General features: G+C 37.7%; 1 pseudogene; it reads right to left on the reverse strand.

The window, feature by feature from the left end:
- Nucleotides 1-1383: 1383 nt before the first annotated feature.
- Nucleotides 1384-18355, reverse strand: part of LOC149142694 (uncharacterized) — a 71666-nt pseudogene continuing 54694 nt past the window's right edge.

The raw sequence follows: 18355 nt of genomic DNA on the forward strand, positions 1-18355 counted from the left end.
CAACCACAAGGCCACAATGAGGAGAAAATTCCTAAGAAGGAGAAGACTCCAGAAAGGGAGCAGAAGCAGGAAGGAACTAGTGAACCCCTTACGGATATTAATATTGATCCCAAGTTAATCAAGGAATGGGAACAGTTTGATTCGATCATCAACAACCCCAATAAATCCCAAGAGTTCACTACACCAGAAGTGGCTACAGTGCAAAAGCCAAAAGTCAACACAGTTCCGATTGTAGGAACAAGCGGCCCACCCAGGTTTCAGCAAGACATGGAGATTATTCCCAAAAATCCTATTGAGGAGATTGTACTGCAAACTGAAGAAATACCACCACTTGATGTCTTCTATAGTCCAAAGCATAGGGATGTAGTTAAAAGACAAAGGAAGAAGAGGAAAATTGATCAAAGTCCTCTTTTGACTCCTTAGGCAGAGACGATGAATGTGGTATGGCAAGCAAAGGTCAATCCCTCTGAGGATTTAACAAATCTGTCATAGTATGTAGGAGCTTACACAACAGTGACAATGGATAAGGCCTCAGAGGTCAGCCACCTGATGAGAGAAAAAGACCAAGTAATCATCCAACTGGAAGCACAATCAGTTGGACAACAACAAAAGATATATTAGCTTAAGCAACAGTTGATAGAACAGAGGCAACAAAATGAACAATTGAAAGACCATTTAAAACTAGAAAAGCAGAGGATTGATGAACAGACTCTCCATAAACAACAGGAGTTGTCTCAGGAGTTGAGTAGACTGTAGCTGTTGAGTGAGCAGGAGAAGAAATTAAAAGAAGAACAAATCGCGCAAATGAAAGACCAGATAGAATGGTTCAAAGGATATCCATAGGTAAATGAATTCAGAATAGAAACCCTGGAAATAACCAAGGCTTTATCCCAACAATTGGATATTCTATGTCATAATATATCATTGGCCACCCCCTTATGTGATATTTCTGCATCTATGATTGAAAAATCAGTAGATGCTAGGTTTGAATTAGATAAGGCAGATGAAAAATTAACCAATTTTCTATCATGACAAGATTCAAAAGAAGGGATAGCTACAAATCTACCAAAGATACAAGAATCACATAAGGAAATCTTGTTTTCCGAATGGGAGTCACAATTAATGAAAGCCAAAAGAGCCACGTCCAGATGCAGAGCCGCAACAAATAATCTGATCAAATTGATAAACAGTTTGCATATGACTAATATGATCACAAATTGCTCTCCAGGTAAACTCCCACAGGAAAAGTTGTTGGAACAAAATTGGAAACAAGAGCTGACACACAGGGAAAAATTGATCGGAGGAATACAAAGCTTGACATGGGAAACATTCTAGTTTTTCTTTGTCAAGCCTCATAGTCAGCAGATGGCCATGAAGTGTCTCTCAGATGCAATCAACTGCATGGTCTCCGAACTCTTCGATGCCACCTATACAGCCCAGCTGCACTTCAAGATGAGTCAGCCACTGGAAATCCGGCTCCTGCTTGCAATCTGTCAACTGCAATCAAAGGAAAATAAACCGATACAGTGAATCCATTCGACCTCCACAACAATGCTATTTTCACGATAAATCCCAGATTTATATGTCTTTTGGTTATACCAGTGCATAGCGATTTTCATTCATAGTTTGTTGTCGTTATTAGTATTTAAAGACCCTTTCATGTTTTTGGAAAGGGTCTGCAATTTGTATTATAACTTGACTCAGAAGTTGCACTACTATACTTTCGATATATTTTTTTATAAAAGTCTGGACCAGAGTTTTGCATTTTGACAAAGAGGCTCTTATGAGATTTGCACTATTGCATCTTTTGAAGGCATTCCCAAATTAGAAAGCAGAATTTGAATGTTATTTATATCGGGAAAATCCAAATGCATACGGTACTATTATCTCTGTTTTTGTTTCATTTCTCTATGTGGATGAACATTTTTCAACATTGCTATTATATATATATATATATATATATATATATATATATGTTTCTCCAGCAATTCTTTAGCTTGTCATTTCTAAATGTTTTAAGAATTGTTATCATTTGAATATATATGTCGGTGATATATTATGATCAATGCGATGATGTTATTATTATTACTTTGTTTAACTACTTAAACAAAGTAATCATCATATGAATGCATATTTCTATTTTATGAATAATTCATCTTTATGGTTATTTGTTAATAGAAATAATCAAGAATCGCGTTATTGGAAGAATACCCGGGATATATTAGTTATCTTTGTATATTTTTTCATTGTAGAATAGAACACTTATCAATTCCATTATACATTACAAACCAATCACCCATCAACTCATATATCACTAGGAAACTGGTCCCATTACATCCAGTCGGAGCCACCACACCAAATGGAAAAGGAGATGCACTAAGGCCTAGACTAGGTGGTTTTCCCCGATGTTGATGCAGCAATTTTAGAGGCATGAACAAGTCCCCGAGGTGATGTGGCGCTCAATGAATGGAATCGGGCGGCCTCCCCCCAACACTGCCAAGCGCCCAAAAGCTGTGCGAAGCAAACCACTTACCACCATCCCGCTACATGCCAAAACTGCCATTGTTCACTTCGCTACGTGATAAACAGCCACTGTACACCTGTACCCGCCAAATTGACTTTTCACGCATAAATCCAAAAAAGCCCCAAATTATTGTTTTTATCATTTTTTTCAACTGAAAACTTCCATGCACGCGTCTGTGAACGTCCAAGCTGTCAACCCACGTACAATTGCACCCTGAAGACACTATAAAGCTCCCAGATTGTCTTCCAGCTAGCTTGAAGCTTTTTTGACCATTCACAGTTGCCATTCACCTTGTTTAGACCCAGTTTTCTTCAAATTCCAAGTATTTAAGCCAGAATCCATTGAAAAACCCTGTCAATTTCTGAAACAGTCACTAAGTTTTCTTAATTGAAATTAAAGGGAAACTCTAGTAACTAAAACCCACCTGGAATTGAACCACCATTACCTTAAAGACTGACAATTTACCTCCCCCATTCTCAAATCCACAAGAACTGAGAATGGTAGCCCCAATTTCCATGGATGTTAAACCAATTTCCACTCCTCACCTGGACTTGGACCACCTTCCCCTTGCTGATAAATATTTCCAAATCAAGGACACCTCTGTCCTTGAATCCCCTATCAAACTATACTATTGATATAGAGATCAATACCTCAACCACGCCGATAAAATTGGTCTTTGGGAGTCTAATTTTCCCAAGTATCAATTTCCTGAGGTACACATCTTTCCAGAAATTGTCCATTATTGCCATGCAAACTACATTCCCAGTCAAAGAGCAGTGATGTCCCCTGACCAAACCATACTTTTCACCATCACTGTTGAGTCAATCAATGAAATGCTACAACTTCAACTAGGGAAAAATCTAACCCCTATTTCAATTGGAGACCTACTAGACACATTCCCTAAGCTTACCACTGCCAAACTTGTTGAGATGTTCCAAACCTTCATCAGGGAGGAAAAGCATATCCCAAAAGATCCTCACCCATATGTGGCTACCATATTTTCCCCATTTGGTCAGGACATTGTAGAAATGATTTCTTGTGTCTTAACCTATATCACTAGTGAGTATATAGATGAAATCATCTTAGCCTTCACGTCCATTTTCTCTCTAGGATAGCCTCTTGGGGTCATGCATGATTATGCCAAGTTCATAGCTGATAAGATGCATGACCAATTTCTTAGGATGAGTAATGAGAGAGTATTCAAGCATTCCTCAATTTTGTAACACCTTCTTCTATATTACCAAGCTGACAAGTTCCCCTTTACTCTCCAAAAGCTTGATACTAAAGGTCACCCTAGGTCAGTGATATTTTGGACTCCTTTTATCCATAAGTCTGACTCACCATATCCATACACAAACTTCATAGATATTTTTGTACATCCTATAATAACCATACTATTAGGAAGCCCTCCTCCAAGGATCAATTCAGATATGAGGAGGATCCTACAGCTTTCAAAACAACACAAAGTGGGAGATTGGTACTTGTACCAAAATCACACTAAAATTAGGATCTATGGCTATGAGTTGGCCCCATATAAGCTACCTAGATACCTCCCAATGAGGTTATTTTCTCTCGAGTACTACAGGCAGATAATCAATTCAGATGAGGTGCATTTCATTAAAGCCAAAAAGAAGGCCCAGCTTAGGATCAAAGATCAACTGGGCCCCTTTGTGTGTAATAGCCGAGAAGCTGGAAAAGAAGTAGAGAAAATCCTTCAGAGACTTAAACTAAAACATAGCTTCATGTGGAGATATGATCCCTTGGACTTCATCTGCAACAAAAGGCAGAAAAACAAGATGGCTCCCTACTTTCACCACCGAATCCCTGAAATAGAAAAATATGCAAATAAATTGGAATGGGTGGAGAATACTTTAGTGGATAGGGATAGCACTGAAGTTGTCGTTGAAAATGCTCTAATTGATCTAGAGAAACGGCTTGATGAGGGTTCTTTCCTGCAGGTACTAGGAGAATCTCAAGTCCAAGGAGAATCTCAGGCACAAGGAGAATCTTAGGCATAAAGTGAATCACATGTAGAAGAAGAATCCTAGGTGCAAGAAGAGTCAGAACAACCAGACCTATAAGAGGAGTTTAATCAAATAGGTATATTAGAGTCCATCATGAGTACTCCCCCAGCCTTGCAAACTCCTCTAAATGAGGAGAAAAACCTCAAAAGAAATAGGGTAGAGGCCACAACTTCAGGAGAAGAAACCACACAGGCATATGTAGAGACCAACTTGGTCAAAAGGCAAAGGATAAATCCTATCTCTGAACAAGAATTCATAGAAGAAATAGTTGGGGCCACTAGCATAGAAAGAGAAGGAAGCAAGCATGCCACTCCCTCTGGGGGCACACTAGAACCTTCCACATCACACACTTAGATGTTGGAAAGGCAACAAAGTGTTGAAGTGTCCTCATTCAGGATGACAGCTGACAGAGACCAAGACATTAGAGAAAGATACAAGGACATAAAAGCCAGGAATGAGAGGCTAAAAGCCCAAACTTATGAACAATACCTAAATATGGCACCTACCAATCAGATAAGGCTTATGTCAGCCTATGATGTGAAAGAAGGCACAATGCAGATGACATTTATGAAGCCCACTACTTAGCAACCAAGAACAGTAGCAGACTTCAAAAAGATAGAATTCGAAGTATTGGAAAATGACATACATCCTATTGACCAGATTGAACTACACAAGTGGACAGGGGAGATGATATAATCCACTTTAACAGGGAAATCCATCGCAGCCCACCAATTGCAAACTCCCTGAATAACATATCAACTCAGTTCCAATTGGAGAAGGCCTCTTCATAGGACAAAGACACTAGAGTCAAGTCCTTAGAGGACTTAATCGTTGAGTTGGGACACGATCCCAAAGATGTACAGGCCACCTAAAAATTGATTAAGAAGAAGAATGATGACATAGTTGCTTTGAAGAATCAACTCAAGATTCCACCATTACATCACCTACAAATAGCAGAAGTCCTAGAGACACAAAAAGGTCAAGAAGAGCTTATGGACTTGGTCCTAAAGCTAAATGACCAATTAAAAGAAATAAAGAAGGAGCTAGACACATTGATTCAGTCCAAACAAAGTGACTTGGCCACCACTTCTAGGACCATTATTCCCACTGTTCCTACTGCAATTCCTTCAACATTAGCACCCACAGATCCACCTTCCATAACACTGCCAATCACTACTGAAACTACTACAGCAGGTACTTCAACAGAGAAAACAACAGAGCTGGTAAAAGCCATAGAGGAGATGTCCATCCAGGCAACATAGCTCAAAAGGCTAAGAGAGAAATTGGCAAGCTTAGAAATTGACTGTAAGCTTGCCCAAATTCAACAGAGAGAAGAAACACAGAAAGCCCTAAGGATGGGTGAGAAGATCAAGGTCCTAGAAAAAGATTTAACACTGTAAAAGCCAATAGGACATACCAAAGAGATGCTCTAGGCCAATATCATTGACTCTATCAATGATATTTGGCCATCAATTCAAGTTATATTTGAATAGACTAAATTGGTGAAAGTGGCCACTGAGGCTATTTAGAAAGTAAGGGAAGATTTGGGAGATCAAGCTGAGGATGAAAATCGACTCATCCACTTCCTAAACAACAAGAATAGACATGAGCTAAATGAGCTTGGTATAGAGGACAGGATTGAAGCCATCCAGGAAGTCAAAAGGATTCTTTCAAAAAGAAACCTTACAGTCAACTTAGAGGAAAAATGCCATAACATGCAGGTGGCCATTGACAGATTCATGATCAAATTTCAAATTTTGAGGGACAAAGGCCTTCCCAGTCCTATGCTTATCCATGATAAACTTATGACCCAATTGGAATACACTGATAGACTAAGGAAGTTGGCCAAGGAATAAGCAAGCACTTCAGGTATCAAAGCCTTGCCAACTAGAAAAGTATTGTATGATACTTTGGAGAATTTGTTTTTTCTAGAGCATGAGGTGAAACATTTGTTTGTCACCAAGCCTAATTTTTCCAAATACACAGAGGCAGATGAAATCTACAGAAGAATGCTCAAAGTAAAGTTACCTAAGGATGAATGGTGGGAAAATATGATAGATTTACTATAAGTTACCACAATAAATCTGAAAGCAGCCAGATGAAACAGGTAAGAGACAGATCAATAGGGTCAAAGAGTAGCAGGTTAAAGAGTATCAGTAAAAGATTAAAGATAAAGATGATTCCAGCGTACAAATATCAGCTAGCTTAAAGGGCTCAAATCCAACTGCAATAACCAACGCTACCACAATAAGATGGACAATGTGATGTAGTTTTCCATCTGTCTCTATCTTCATGCTTGAAGATATTTTTATTTCCTTAATTACATATCAAACTGTTATGAGATAATTTGTAATAATTTTTGAATAAATACTTCATATTTCGAAGTATTTAGTGTGGATTCAAAGACATTTTTGTAGACTTTTCTCTCAAATTAAAGTCTTATTGTATCAAAAACTGGATTGGCTTGCTGGATCATGGAATAAAGCTTAGAAATTTTTCAGGATTCTTGTGTAAAGCGAAAATTAAATAAGTATTCTCTCATGTGTATTATTGTTTCTCCTTATGTTTCTTAATAATCATATGTGTTTCTATGAAATCTGAATGTTAAACTAGGAATGATATTTTAGAACTTGCTTCAAAGCACTCTGTCTTGATTGTTTACATTCTTAATGTTTTATCCTAAACCGTCTTAGCTAGGGAATTCTTAGCTGCTCCTTAGCTTCTGTGGTTTTCCTTGTGGTCTATGTGGCAAAGGATTATTAATTTCCCTTTGTTGATGATCACCCTCTGTTCCTCATTCTGATCCCAGTCCAAGGATTCTTAAGTGCCCTTCATCTTGGTTAGAATCATTCCATCCATCAGCCCTTTGAAGATTTACCTTTTTCTTTGCTAGCCTACCCCGAGAACACTCCCTTTAATGATCTAATCCAATTATGCTATCCTTTTATTGAATCCATAGCCAAATGGCCTGAAGAAACCAGCTCTATCCATCTGTTCCTAGAATTCCACCACCCCACCAAAATCAACACCTTATGAACACTAAGAACTAGCCTAAAATCCTGCCCAAACAAAGTTAAATTATAAAGAGAGAGCCCTCTCTGGACTTAGGATGGCTAGAACCTGAGTCTAAAGATTGGTTTGTGGTTACCTCGAATTATTCCTTCTTTTGATAACTTCTAGGGAAGACTTATGAGTGATAACATAGTAGCGACCATACTGGGGACTCAAATCCTCAGTCTTAATAAACCTTTGAAAAAATTTCAAATCTTTATTTCAAGCCTCTTGAAGGGTTTATTAGAAGATATTTACAAAATTTTACAAAAAGAAAGTAACTATAAAAGTTCGAAACACTGGCTTCAAGGAGAACTCACTATATTAGGGCCAATCCTGATCCAAACCCTACCCTAGTATTTGATAATCCTAACTTGATTTCGAGAATATACAGAAGACAAGAAAGTTCAATCAGTCGAATACCTTCTATCAAAGCATATTCATGCCCTGATGAGTGGTTGTTTTTAGAAGACCTCCCCTTTGATGAGTCATTTGACCTTTACCTACTTAGAACCAGGTCTGAAAGTGCACTTGATCATATAGTTCTAGATCCAGAGTTTATTACAGATCTTGAAGTCCAAAAGGCAAACCTGTCAATTAATAAATATATTCTAAATTCCCCTCATTCATCCCTTACTACTGCTAAGATCCCTGAGCTTTCTGAAACAGTTTCAACTCCCCTTTGTTCACCATTATTCCCTTCCACCTCTAAATTTCATTCCTCAACTCCATTTATACCTTCACTTCCCCACCAACCTATCATTACACATCAGTCACCCATTACTCCCAGTTCTTCATCAACCACTGTATCACCTCCTGGTACCCCAACCCCACTTCTTAGTCTTGCCCAACTTAGAGCCATGGCAAATAGATATGCTCCTCTTGTGTTACTTACTCCACGTGGTGCCATGCCACAAGATTACCAGAACAAAATTGTCCAATTTGATGGCATAGGAACTTACACAGCACAACAACATACAAACAAAATGACAAATTTCTTTGAATTACATGAAATTGACATTGGAGATGTCCAAATGAGACTTTTTGCTCAGACTCTAGCTGGTGATGTAAAAACATGGTTTAGAGCTTTACCTACTAATAGCATAAACACTTTAGAAGTATTTTATCAGCATTTTTTAAATAGATGGGAAAGGAAAAAGAACTCTCTGCAGATCCTTTTAGAATATGAAAACATTAGGAGAGGACCAAATGAAATAGTCCAGGATTACTGTACCATATTTAACAATATATACAATGTAATACCAGTTAATCTTAGACCCCCACCTGGTTTAGCTCTGACAATGTTTCCTGATGGGTTTGATACTGATATGGCATTCCAACTGAGAGAGAGAAATCCTCCAACTTTAGAAGACATGCAAAGTGTAGCAGTTAGTGTAGAAGCTAATTTGCTAGCAAAAAGAGCTAGGGTTAGGAATGAAAGGAGAGGACCCTTGAAAGATGAAGCCTCACCCTCTGACCTTAAAATATATGCCCTAACCAAAGGAATGGAAAAACTGATGGATAGGATAGAAAACATTGAAATGAAGCCTCACTGAGATAATCAATAAGCACCTCTGGTGATAAATCCAAACTTTAGAAAAAATCAAAATCAAAACACTGGAAAAAATGGACATGATTAGAGTATTAGGCCTCATTTTCAAGAAAACTATGCTGAAACATCCCATTTAGAAGACCCTGAACAAGAGACACAATTTAACCTAATGGGATTAGATGATAAGGAAAATGTATTTTTGACTCAAGATGATTAGGAATTACATATGCTTCAACAATTACAGACCCAATCCGAAGAATCGTTCAATTATAAGCAAGGGTATGATTCTACTATCTTCGAAGTGAACAATCAATACAACTTGAGGAGTAAAAAGAACACTGATTATCCTGACCAAAACAAGAAAGCAATACCAAATCAATATAAGAAAATCAAAACAACTCCATTTACTAAAATTCTCCAAATCCTCCCTAGACCAAATCAGAACCCTTCTAGCCCCACCATTGTGGATATAACCCATGACCAACCCCCTAATGATCAATCATCCACTTCAATCCCCTCCAAGGAGACAGTGGAGAAATCTCCAAACAACATATTAGAAAATCCACAAAAAGATACTTCAAATGCAGAAAAAGGAGAGCAATCTATTCAAACTCTTGCCATGAAAATTCCAAGCCCTCAAACAGAGAGAGCCCCTTTGCCTTTCAATTTGGGCGCAGAGATGGCTAAACTGAAAATATTAGTTCCCTTAACAGAGCTGATTAAAAATGAAACCTGTAAATTTGAAATAAGCAAAACCTTAAACTTTGTTGAGAATGAAGATCTGTCAACTTGTTTGATGATCAGCCTGAGTTGATATTCGGTCTTGATGTTAATGGAAAACCATTAGAAGGAGGGATGCCACCATTTTATATTAGCCTTAACATTCATGATAAAATCTTACACAATGCAATGTTAGATTTTGGGGCTTCACACAATTTAATGCCTAAATCTATTATGAAAAAATTAAACTTCGACATCACTAGGCCTTACAAGGACTGCTTTTCATTTGATTCAAGTCAAGTAAATTGTCTAGGGTCAATTAAAGACTGTGTGTTTCCTTAGTACAATATCCTGCTAAGACCATTCTCATGGACATAATTGTTGCTGATATACCACCTAAATGGCATGCTATTATCTAGATCATGGGGGGCTAAACTCTAGGGATCTTAGCAACTTGACATGTCATATGCCACAATTTCAGTCTTTGGACATCCTAAAAAACTGTACAGAGAAACCCTAATGAAATATGTAGTGAATAGCCAGGATAGGCCTTAGAACTTTCGTATCTATTACATGCATTCTGACATTGATTATTTTATTCTGTACAATGTTGAACAAACATAAGAAACTACTTCAAACAGTGCTATTTCAGAACCAAAAGAAATTGCAAATACATCTCACAATGAAATCATCCAAACTCAAGAGTTTTCAAATAAAAAAAATGATCAAGACACCTTAATCAATCAAGATTTTGTCCCCCCAGATAGTAAGAATTATGAACATGAAATATTATGGCATATTGAATTTGATGGGTTAGTGAATAAATTAGGAGCAGGAGCAGGAGTGTGGATTTACAATTTAGAGAATGATTACTCAGAGGGCCATGCTTACATATTGAATTTCAAATGCACTAACAACATGGCTGAGTATGAAGCACTTCTTTTAGGTCTCAAATTGGTTAGAAAGTTAGGAGCTATAAGATTTTTTATTATGGGAGATTCTGAATTGGTTATAAAACAAATTAATGTTGTCTATATGACCAAAGACCCTAGATTAAGTTTTTATAGAGGAACAATTGTAAAAATATTGAACACTTTTCTAGAAACTAAGCTTGTAGTCATCCCAAGGTAACATAATATGCAGGCTCATAGTTTAGCAATGTTTGCTAGCACTTGTAAGTTACCATTCCAACCTAACCATTAGTATACTGCTAAGGTTAGGCATAGACTTGCTATCCCAGATAGCTTGAAAAACTAGCAAGTATTTACTAATGACCAATAGATAAATAATTTTTTAACTCTAGAAGAAGAATTTTTAAATAGTAATATAGATACTGACATAACAGCAGACCTTGATCTTAAAGATAAAATAGAAATTAACAAATTAGAACATGAAGAGATAGATAGATTCCATCCCACTAGATTTACAAAATCAGATGTACAAAACCTAAAGCAAGTTGAAATTCAAGAGATAACTAACGAAGATTCTGAAATCATCAATCTCAAAGATAACTTTTTTCCCAAAAGATTAACTCCTTTGGAAGACTTATTTGATTCAAATGATGTCTCTAGAAAACCAAAAATGGAACCCTTAAAATCTGATATAGAGGAATGTAATATAGGCACTGAGAAAAACCCAAAATTTATCAAACTTTCAAAATCCTTACCTCCTACTGAAAAAGTGAAATACGTTGAATTACTAAAGGAATTCCAAGATGTCTTTGCTTGGAGTTATGAGGACCTCAAGTCCTATGACACCAGCATAATACAACACACCATCCCCATGAAAGAAAACCAAAAGCCTTTTAGACAGAAGCTTAGGAGGATTAATCTATTCTATTGCTTTCTATTGAAAAGGAAATTAGAAGCATGTATGAAGCCAAGAGAATAGCACCAATTAGATTCTCTAATTGGGTTTCAAATTCGGTGCCAACAAGGAAAAAGACTAGTGAGATCAGACTTTGTGTTGATTTCAGGAATCTCAATAAATTTTCACTCAAAGATAATTACCCTCTCCCTAAAATGGATCATATATTACAAAGGGTAGCAGGGTAAACCAGAATCTGATTATTGGATGGGTTTTCTGGTTACAATCAGATTTTAGTTCACCTAGATGACCAGGCTTAAACAACGTTCACTACTCCTTGGGGCACATTCATATATTTGAAAATGCCTTTTGGATTAAAGAATGCAGGGGCCACCTTTCAAAGAGCTATGGACATAGTTTTTGTTAAGGAGATTCATGACTTCCTAGTAATATACTTAGATGATATCACTGTATTCTCAAAATCTGATAAACAACACCTAGATCATCTAAGGCGGGTCTTCATCAAATGTAGGAAGTATGGAATTTCTTTGAATCCTAAAAAATATTTATTTGGGTTAGAAGAGGGAAAATTGATAGGACACATAATATCTAAAGATGGTATTTGAATAGATCCTGCAAGAATTGAAGCCATCTTACAATTACAACATCCTAGGAGCTTCAGAGAATTACAAGCCTTTTAGGAAAGATTAACTTTCTTAGGAGATTTATTTCTAACTTAGAAGAATTAATTAGATCATTGAATAACATGTTGAAGAAAGATTCGACCATAAAATGGACCATTGAGGCTAAGAGATCCTTTGAATATGTTAGAGCCTAGACTTACCTCAAGCTGAGGAAGGTAGAATCCAGGGCCAACATCAAACCACGCTTAACCTGGTAGCTAGCCCTACCAGGTCAGGAGAGGGCTCTCTCCGGGTCAATCTCAGCAAATTATAATCGATGAGGGCTTGAGATGACTGATAGAAATACTGATCTTAGGCTAGGTATATGTGTGCAAAAGTTTGATTGAATAAAATGTTGTTTTTGTTGGCTCAGATGGAAAGGTAGATTTTGGGTGCGGGGATTGAGGTTCAGTTTTTCAGAGATCTTAATGGGGCAAGGTAGGAAATTTCTTTTGGCACTTAAAATTGAATGTGATGGAAGGAATAGAAAGGTGAGGTGTTGCATAGGGCAAGAGCAATCATGGATCCTCCCCAAACAACTGAAAACATCAAGAAACTAAAGCAAACTTCAAGTAGAGCACTGCAATTTCAATGGATTCTACTTACACTCTTGTTTGTTTAGTTCAGAAGAAACAAGATCGCATACATGACATATAAGAAAATTCAAAATTACAAGGAAAAGCACTGTACCAAGACAAATTGCCACATGGATCCCAAAGAGTGCTCCAAACCCTGGTCTCAATTCCTTAGCCAAAATGCTGATATGAGTGTACAATGAAGCTCAAGGCTTTCTCAAAAGTCCAACCATGCTAATGACTGAAATATCATAAGATATAGACAAAGCATAACTCATCCTAGCCTCTAGGGGTCGAGCTCACAAGTTTAGGAGCTGTTCCAACTAATTCTAAACTAAGAACTAGAAATCAGGAGTGGAACAACTTGCCTCTAGAAATTAGGGAACTGATTCATTCAGTTTCAAACAACATTTTAACCAATGAATCTACCTCCATAAGTGAAAATTTGACACATTTACATCATGATCCATCAATGAACCTTAAATTACATCACAAATTTTCCATTAAGAAAGTGAAAAAGTCAAACTGGCCAAAGCTGGGCGAAAAACAGAGCAATAATTGATCAAACTGGCAATTTTCCCTCTATGTGCGCGCGTGATTCTCTATGCGTAGTGCCTATTTGGACCCACTTTTAGAGGCCTTCCTGATGTCAAAATTCACTCCAAGTGTTCTTGTTGGAAATTTCTGGCTGTCTACTTTCCAACCCAAGTGGAATTTTTCAATTTGGCCTCCATTTACCCCTCCAAAACTCAGTTCTCCCAACACTGCTTCTTGTGTGTCAAAATAAGGGCAGAAAGGCCATTTTTAGGGTGTTTTTGACCTTTTTGGGGGCTCAAAACCTATCAAAATTTCTTGTCCATTTGTGAGCATGCATATTTTTTCATGAAAAATCCAAATATGTTGAGTTTTTCTCAAAATGATTCCTCCATCAAAAGCAAGCACCGAGTGGCACGATGCATAGAGCAGAAATTTCTGTGTTTTAGTGCCAAAAATTTCAAAAATGCAAAAGTGTCCAAATGTTTTTGAAATTTGGGCTGAGTATTCTCCATTAAGTGTTGTGATGGGCCAAGGAAGCCTTAGCCAAGATCTGAAGTTTATCTTGCAATTCTTGCCTCCTCGATCTCTTCTTCAACTTTGCCTTCAAGCTCCTGATTCTAGCTTGGCACACCTTGTTTCTCTCCAAGTAATGACGAGCCATGTGCCTCAACATATTTTTCACGTTGTTGGCCTTCTCTAGCATCCTTTACCAAGTGCAAGTTTGTCCTCTCAATCCAAGATTCACGATCAACTTGAATTTCTTGCTCAAGTGTGGTCAATTTGATTTTCCTCCTCTTGGTAGCTTGCCGGTTTTGCCTTCATGTTTTTGAGCGCCATGGATGAGTGGGACTGATGAGGGGAGGGTTTTATGCTAGCTGTAGGGTTTTAGGGAATAAAAGGGTTTGGGGATGATATTTAGGGTTTGGGATGGCAATTAGGGTTTGGGGATTTGTAGTTAGGATTTGGGAAAATGGGAATTGGGGATAGGGATGACTAAATATGGGAGTTAGGTAATGGGTGGATAAGCTGAGAAAATGAATGGGAGAGTGAAAAAATGAGGGAGTGGTAGAACAAATTTGGCAGAAAAATGACAAGTAAAAACCCTAGGCAATGGCTTTTGAGAAATTTCAAGGTATTAGGGTTTGAATTTTCTTTTACACAACTACCATAAACTTTAAGAAAAGCTCCTTTACTAGTAAGGAAAAGGTCTTGACTTACTTGCACACTAGAAGAGTTGAGTGATTTTGGCAATTTGAGGGAGTTTTTGAGAGAATCAGGCTTGGCAGCTCTATGCACCATGCCTCAAACCCAATGCGCTGTGCCTTCTCTATGCATCGCGCCAGTGTATTTTTTGCACTGTGGAGGGCAGCCCAATGCGCCGTGCCAGTGACCCAATGCGTAGTGCTTTTTACAGGAGACTTTTGGAGGCCTTTCTGATGTCCAAATTGGGTTTGGGATAGCTCTTTGGAAAGTTTATTGAGTCTAATTTCCAACCCAACTAGAATTTTTCAATTTTGAGTTCATTTTCCCTATCAAAAATCAAATCTCCCAAGACTGGTCAAAATGTGCCAAATGAGGCTGCCTAAAGGCAGAGTGCTCTTGCAGTCAACTTTTGAAAGACTTCCTCAACCCCAAATTAAGCTAATGATAGTGCATTGGAAAGATATTTGTGTCTAGTTATTATTGTACTTATCAAGAAAGTCATTTGGCCAACCAAGCTAGGAGAAAACTTGATTTTCCCAAGGTCACTTTAGAGGTGCATCAATTCTCCCGAGGCAACTGTATTTTTGACATTTCTCTAAAACCATGAAACTTGTGTAAAAAGTGAAGGATATTTTTCTTCCTTGGCATATTATGGACAAAAAACTCTATCAGTTTTCCCAAATTCATCTTTTATTGCTCAAAAACATCATTGGAGTAAAACCTATCCCGATGTGTGGAACAAGGGATTTGTCAAAATGAAGTGAAATGAAGGGGATAAAGAGCTTCTAAATTCTTGAGAAAATTTTGAGAAGTAGGGAGGGATGTTAGGAAGTAGGGGAAAGTGGAATTTCAAAGATTGAGTGAGGGGAATGGGTCCAAGAGGGAAAAACGCAGGCCTAACCTAGAAAATTGTCAAGTTGTAGTAAGAAACTAGGGTTTGTGCGAAAATGAGGAATTTGGGGGATTTCAGTGATGGGGAGTGTTTAATAAGGCACATTAAGGATAGGGGAAGGTGTATGAACATCAGGATACAAGTTTTTTCTAATGATTTGACCATCCAAGAGAAATTACCTTCAAAACCCTAGGAGAGAGAAATGAACCTTACCTAGGCACAACTGAAGCATGAACAAGGTGTAAAATGACCCATTAGAACCTGAAATGATGATGAAAACTCTTTGAATTATGGTACACTCATCTGAATGGTGACATGGACCAAAATTTGAACAACTTTGATAGGAGTAAAATAAAACCCTAGACCTAATGCCTAGTGACCAAATTTTGCTTGAAGACTCACTGAAATGACAAAATTTGACCTTGACACCTTAAAATCACTTTGTAAGAGCATGTTTGATCACTGGAGGAAGGCTGCAAAAACTGACACTAACATTGGCTCCAATGGGGATGGTAGCTCCTTGGAGGTGCCAAGAACTACAGATCTTTGGAAAGCAGACAGTGCCTTCGTCCATTGGGCAATGGAGTCAAAAACTGAAGCTGAAATGCATGACTGAAAACTGATGACTTGACAACACAAACTGACTCTCACTCAATTGACTCAATACTTAAACACAACTGAAAAAATGGAAATGATGCTTAAAGTATAGCTTATTCATCAAAACCAACTCTAACAGTTTCATTCATCACCTGATCAAGTGAAATGAAACAACCAATGCAACCAAGTAAGTACTCCAGCTGTTGTTTGAATTCTCCACAAGTGCTTGCTTATGAACAACAAAGAGAACTATTGAAAGGCAACTGCCATGAAAACTTGTGAAATCTGTTGAATACTATGGATTCTCTATTTGCCTCCAAAAACACTGCATAAGGATCTCGAAATTAATGCACACTGGGACTTAGCTCATCCAATGGATTACTTTTCTTCTCTTCATACCATGAATGAAAACTTTGATCTGAGCTTTCTGACAAGACTCTTGTTGAAAATGACAAAGAAACCGACTTCCAGATCAAGTTTGTATCAATACTTTTGTCCAACTCACAGATAGGAGAAGGACTTTGACTACAGACATTATCCAACACATCAGCTATTGGATCGTGAAAAACTTGAAAAGACTGCTGCAACCCATTTTCTATTGGTTCAGATGAGATTACATGATTTCCTACAGGCTGCTCATTTGAAGATATACTATGCTGTTTTCCCTTCAGAAACTGAAATGACTCAAAACAGAATGGTACGGAATCATCTTGTATCATTTGATCGTATGTGCCAGCTTCCAAGTCCTCATATGCAACTTGACAATCAATGGCATTCGGGGGCTGCAAATCTGGATATGAGAAGTCTTAAACAAGGTTTTCATTGCCCTCAAGATGGTCCAAATCAAGACTTGTCGACAGTTGATTTCTAATTGCATGAATGTTGTCTCTAATGAACTGAAACGAAGAAAAACAAAAAGGAAAAGATCCTTCACTTACTTCAAAATTTGCTGCACTTTCCTTGTCACTGTCATAGCTGATGTGCATCGGTTGATTACTATACTTGAGCTACTACAAGTGAACTTCTTCCTCCCACAAACTAGCTGCTGATTTAGCTGCAAGATTAGCCTCTGTTTGGAGAACATAATCATCATCATACTGATCAAACTGAGGCAAATCATCAGTATAAAAGACATCATCAAGCATATATGTCATATCAACAGATCTCTCTTCTCCAAGATGATCTATAAAACAATCATTATCATATCTATGACAACTGGGATAAGAAAGAAGATGTTTTGGATCAACAACTTGTTCTTCTTCAATCAGTGAGCGATGGGCTTGAACACTATACTCATTCCTTGTGGTGATCCTTTGCATTGTCTCTTCCACTGCACTTACCAAAACGTCAAGCTTTACCTCTAGAGATGTCGATTCCTACGGATCTATGTTTTTCATCTCTTCTTCCTTCAACTTTGCCCTTCTGATCAGCAAATGAGCCTCTACATCTACTGCACTATTCTGCATCTCTTCAAGTGTTGCAAGATTCCTTTCCCTCAGCTGAAACTCCATTTCTGGATCAAAGGCACCTGGGTAGTGCAAGAGAGCGGATCCAGGAGGAGGTCTTATATTAATAGGCATTGAATAATAAACTTGGTTAAATCTGGTAGAGAATGGTTGTACTGTCTCCCCTGGCAGTCTTTTCAGCTAGTTATACTCTTCTATAATCAAGAAAGGGTTCTGTCTGACCACCCACCTGTCGAGGAAAACTTTGATGAACTACTGGAAATCTGAGATGCTCCCATTAGGCAGGGTTTTGAACCAACTCTTGACTTTTCCTTGCAAAGAAAGAGCAAAAAACCTAATACTGACATCCTCTTCATCAACTTCAAAAAGGTCAAGAAAAGACTAAAAATTTAGAACACGTCTCTCAACAGTGATGTTTTCGTGTTCACCATCAAATCTTGGTGGATACAGGTCATGATTTTTAGGGAAAGCATGGGATATAAGAGGTAAAATAAGAGGCTTGTATTGATCTAGAATTTTACAAGGTATAGGGGTATGTATAAAAGGTGTAGAATCAGTCTTGGTCTCTTTACGTTCATCATTTTGAAGACGGTCATCACAAGATTCAGAAGAAGGGTCTTGATCAAGCTCAAAGGCATGCAAATATTTGGTATTTACAATCTTCAAAGGGAAGGAATCAAATGTAGGCCAAGGATCTCTTCTCAAACATAGTATACTTTGCAAAG

The sequence above is a fragment of the Pinus tabuliformis genome, chromosome X (assembly GCF_031772625.1).
Source record: "Pinus tabuliformis cultivar Carrire ecotype Pingquan chromosome X, CPIR1, whole genome shotgun sequence".
In the NCBI taxonomy this organism is placed as follows: Eukaryota; Viridiplantae; Streptophyta; class Pinopsida; order Pinales; family Pinaceae; genus Pinus; species Pinus tabuliformis.